Source organism: Tenrec ecaudatus, assembly GCF_050624435.1.
Source record: "Tenrec ecaudatus isolate mTenEca1 chromosome 6 unlocalized genomic scaffold, mTenEca1.hap1 SUPER_6_unloc_2, whole genome shotgun sequence".
Lineage (NCBI taxonomy): Eukaryota > Metazoa > Chordata > Mammalia > Afrosoricida > Tenrecidae > Tenrec > Tenrec ecaudatus.
Window position 1 is genome coordinate 1,624,941 of NW_027457606.1, and position 5,519 is coordinate 1,630,459.

The following is a 5,519-nucleotide window of genomic DNA, read 5'->3' on the forward strand; positions in this document are numbered from 1 at the left end:
CATAATCTATTGGTCACAGAGGTCATGAAACATCCCAATTTAAGGGGAAAGGGCATAGACTCTACCTTCCTATAGGTAGCCTGTCAAGGAATTTGGGGGTCACATACGAAGACTGGGAGACCCTGGGTGGCACAAATGGTTAAGAACTCAACGTATCAAGTGGTGGGCAGTTGCACCCCTCAGAAGAAATAAATAATGGCCTGCTTCTAGAAGCCCACAGGCTTGAGAAACCTGTGATGTGTAGTTTCTCCCTGGCACCTAGGGGGTCCTCGGGAGCCAGAACCAACATAACAGCAACGGGTTGGGTTTTTGTTGGTTTTGTTTGGGCTAATATTAAAACGACTAGTATGAAATTATATATGTATTGTGTTTAACTCTCAGGACTCTGATTATGCTGAAGTTGAACAAAACCGTCTGCCTCTTTTATGAACGCCAGCCAATGGAGGCAAAGGGTGAGGGTCTAGAGGAAGAATGAATGTCACATTCCCGTCCTTATGTTTCAGTTGTCCTTAAAGGGCACAGGGGACAAACCAGATGTCTTTGATATGATTTTAGCCTAATGATGTGCTAGTATGATGATGAGCAGCCTGAAAAGTGGTTTTAACTAATGTGATCCAATATTTGAAAAGTTGACGATTTCACATCGAATTTTATATTCTCAGCATCTCAGTTACAAACAGAAAATCAGGCCTTAAAATCCTTGCATTTCCCCAAGGCAACAACAGTCTGGAGCTAGAATTTGAATGTCCCCTGTGGATGAGCTGACATGTGCCTGTTAACCACAGTCCCCATCCATCCCTATTGCCCCCAACACAGAGGTTGGCTACTAGAATCCTTTATCTATATGGCTAAATAGGTTAGTTGGTTTGGATTGGGTTGCTAGTTTTTCCTTTTTTTTTTTGTGCTTACTTTTGATTTTTGGGGGGGCTAGGAAATGGTGTGTATTTTGGTACCATATCTTCCAAAGCGAGAAAATAAAACCCAGTAAGCCAAGAAGGTCAAACAGTCTAGATTAATGATGAAAGGAGGAGCCCTGTTGGTGAAGTAGATTATGAGTTGGACTTCTAACTGCAAGATCAGAAGTTCGAAACTCCCCCCACCCCACCCCCACTCCCCAAGAGAAATATGAGATTTTCTACTCCTGTAACGATTTACAGCCTTGGAAACCCACAGGGGCAGTTCTATACTCTGTCCAAAGGGTTGCTATATGTCATAATTGATTCCAGAGTAGTGAGGTTTTCTTGATTGATATAAATAATTTTTGGTGAGTATTGAAAAAACCAGTCAATATTATTTTTAATACACTTCAAAGAAGGTCCACATTAATTGTTCACACAACCCTGCCACCTTCTTTCTTTATTCCCTTGCCTCTCACTCTCCTTTCTTCCTCCCTATGGTCTTTTATCTCATTCTTTTTCTTTCAAGGGTTAGCCTAGGAGTGGGGAAGTCTGAGTAATTCTTAACCAAAAGACTAAATTGGGGTTGCCGCCGCGGAGCGGAGTGGAGCTGGTTGCAGTCACGGAGCTCGGGTACCGAGCGGGCTGGGTCTATGGTCGCTCCGCGGGTCGCTCAGCCGGCTGGTGCTTCTTCATCAGGACAAGCTGTGTTCCATGGCAGGGAACTTTTGGCAGAGCTCCCACTATTTGCAATGGATTTTGGATAAACAAGACCTTCTGAAGGAGCGCCAAAAGGACTTAAAATTTCTCTCAGAAGAAGAGTATTGGAAACTACAAATATTTTTTACAAATGTTATTCAGGCATTAGTTGAACATCTTAAATTAAGACAGCAAGTTATTGCCACTGCTACAGTCTATTTCAAGAGATTCTATGCCAGGTATTCTCTGAAAAGTATAGATCCCGTATTAATGGCTCCTACTTGTGTGTTTTTGGCATCCAAAGTAGAGGAATTTGGAGTAGTCTCAAATACAAGGTTGATTGCTGCTGCTACTTCTGTATTAAAAACTAGATTTTCATATGCCTTTCCAAAGGAGTTTCCTTATAGGATGAATCATGTATTAGAATGTGAATTTTATCTTTTAGAACTAATGGATTGTTGCTTGATAGTGTATCATCCTTATAGACCTTTGCTCCAGTATGTGCAGGACATGGGCCAAGAAGACATGTTGCTTCCCCTGGCATGGAGGATAGTGAATGATACCTATCGAACGGAGCTTTGCCTACTGTACCCTCCTTTCATGATAGCTTTAGCTTGCCTACATGTGGCCTGTGTTGTACAGCAGAAAGATGCCAGACAATGGTTTGCTGAGCTTTCTGTGGACATGGAAAAGATTTTGGAAATAATCAGGGTCATTTTAAAACTCTATGAACAGTGGAAGAATTTTGATGAGAGAAAAGAGATGGCAACTATTCTTAGTAAGATGCCCAAACCAAAACCACCTCCAAACAGTGAAGGAGAGCAGGGTCCAAATGGAAGTCAGAACTCTAGCTACAGCCAGTCTTAGAACATTCCGAAGATTTTCATAGTGGACCACTTGGAAATAAACCATTGGACAGATTTCAGTAATGTCTTCAATGGAACACAAATGAAAATGAATAGTTGGTTTCTGTCAAGCACTTTGGGAAGTGATTTATTTTTGCAAAATAATTTTCCTTACCTGGTTTGATTTTACTGCATCATTGATTAAAACCTCTTAATTATAAAAATTTTGAAAGTTTCTAAGGAACCTGCAGATAGACAGACATAGACATATCAAGATTTATAGCTCTTTGATTAGTATAATTTTTAAGTTGAATAATATAATTTTAAAATTTGGATTTGTAGCTTTTTATTAAGTCAGGAAACATGAACACAATTTGTTTTAAATCCTCTTTGGTCACTGAAGGACCAGAACAAGGACAATAAAAGTCAAACATCTGAGGGCTTTTTTCCCTCTTTAACTTAATTTTAAAGCTGTATTTAAGGAATCAAATCTTACAAAATCCTGGAAGATTTTGGTAATGATGTTGATGATTTCAGGGAAAATAATCAAGTACCTATTGATTTAAAAGTATATTTTATTCAATAGTTTTGGTGTCTTGCCAGGGAAGACTCTAGCCCAGTTCTAGCAGAAAAGTGCAATATGTACAGCAAGCATATTTTGATGTTTTAAAAGTTATATTAATTCTGTAAACATTTTAAAAGGCTGGGCAAACTTTAAAAGAAAAAAAAAGATCCTACATGAAGTTATTTGCAATTGAGTCACAGTTAATCAAGCATTTAAAATTTTTTAATTGGCTAAAACACCGATTATATGGTTAAAATTTGGTAAACTTTCAATGTTAATTTTTACTGTACTGTGAAAAAAATTTTATAATACATACATCCCTTACTTAATTTTTCTGTTTTAGTGTGACTTCACAAATTTACTATAGATATCCTGAGCCAAGAACACAATCAGGTTTCGGGCCAGTTTGATACTGGCTGTTCTTAATTCTGATATGAGTGGAGGAGTTCAGGCTCAATGTCATCTCAGTGGGACTGTGCTGTCTGTGGAACTCAATGAATTAATAATTTTCTTCAGACTTGAAGGAGAGTGGTAAATAAGTTAAGGAGTTAAAGGATGTCAGTGTACAATTTAAGGGTTCATTGTGGAAAATGGATTATTAAATGTTGAATTCCTGGTATAAAACTGCAAGAATAAAAGAAAGTTCTCCAAAAAAAAAAAAAAGACTAAATTGGTTTTATTGTTGGTGTTATTACTTGGGTTAAATTTTTTTCTTTTCTCTTCTTCTATTGGTTTGTGTCATGTATCCCAGAAAATGAGGAAACATTTGGAACATCAAAACACTATCCTTTCTCAGTAGACTACAAGCATTAAAGGCAACAGAGATAAATACTCCAATAATAACAATAACATACAAGGATAGCTAGAGAGATAAATAGATAGATAGAAAAACCACAAAATCTGAGCAGTTGTGGGAAGGAGAATGGGACTAGCCCCATGAATAAATATAGGTTTGCCAGAGAATAGTTCTATATACATATTAGCATATACTACAAATATGTTCATGAATATAATAGTGCATCCAGGAGGCATAGTTATGAAAATGTCTTAGGTATAACAAAACCCCTTGAGGGAGCGTGTCCTAAATATGGGGGATCAGGAACATAGCTCTGAGAGACCTCAAGATCAATTGGAACAAACTAGCTCACAAAGACAATGTTCTGTATCCATCAGGGAAGTGACTGGGGTCTTCAAAAGCTAGTGAGTAGCAAACTAAAAGTCGGTTCTTGGTCTTACCCTATGTGTTGGACAGGGTTCTCTAGAGAGAGAAAACCATATTGCTAGTAATTATATATAAATATATTAAAAAGCTAGATATACAATAGAAGAAATGAACCACTAAATTATATACAGATAGATAACACAAGAAACTAACAGTGAAATTATAAAACAGTGAGACACTAGCAGTCCTTTAAGGCTTGAGAGCCGCCAGTTGCCAGTCCCTTTCTGTAGAGAGAGCTGGGCTATATATACCCAGGCAGCAAACAGCAAGGCAAGTCACCAACTGTCACCAACTGTCGGTCCCCAGCTCCAGAGATGAACATACCAATCCTGTGGGATTAAATGGACCTCAACTTACAGCGACACAGTCCACAAGCTAGGCATCCCACAGGTAGTGTACCCCTTTAAATTGAGGCACAGAACAAGCAAGGCGAGGCTCACGAAACCATCTATCCCTCTGCCCTTCGATTAATCCTACTTGTGTTTATCGGCTAGGCTGGCACTATAAACTATTGGACCCTGTCTGGAGCAAATAACAGTGAATAAAATCAAGATGCCTGGCAACAATTAGTCCAAATCAGTAATGGACTATGCGTACCTCAGCCTCTATGATGCTAAGGTCAGAAGAACTAAAAGGTGCCTGCCTATCACAAACAGCTGCTCTGAAAGGGATCATGGTACATGATCCTAGATAGAGTGGGGAGTAATGTGTCAGAAAACTGAAAGTCATACTACTACTACCAATAGTAATAATAATGATAAAAGATGAGGTTTATTGGTTAGATAGACTAGTGAGATCCCCACTACTATGGTCCTTCATCACCCTTCAGGTCTGGAACTGAATTCCACCCCCTGAAAAATAGACAGGTTTATAAAGTGAACCTTATGAGAATCAAAGGTTGCAGCCCTCAGTATGGATTACAACTCAATGTCAAGAAGACACACATCCTCACAACTTGATCAATAGGTACCATGATAAATGGAGAAGTTTGTTGTTTTTTTATTTGTTGTTATTTGTTGAAGTTGTCACGGATTTTTGTCTTGATGAGGTATATAATCAATGCTCTTGGAAGCTGCAATCATGAGATCAAATGATGCATTGCGTATGGATACATTTGGTACACAATACGTCTGTAGAGTGCTAAAAAGCAAGGATGTTACTTTGAGGACTAAGGTGCACCTTACCCAAGCCATAGTAATTTAAATTGCCTCATAAGTATGTGAAAGTCAGACATTGAATAAGGAAGGCTGAAGAAGAATTGATATGTTTGAATTGTGGTGCTGGTGAAGAAT

General features: G+C 38.4%; 1 pseudogene; it reads left to right on the forward strand.

The window, feature by feature from the left end:
* Positions 1 to 1,577: 1,577 nt before the first annotated feature.
* On the forward strand, positions 1,578 to 3,648 carry LOC142435897 (cyclin-C pseudogene; annotated as a pseudogene).
* The last annotated feature ends 1,871 nt before the right edge of the window (positions 3,649 to 5,519 follow it).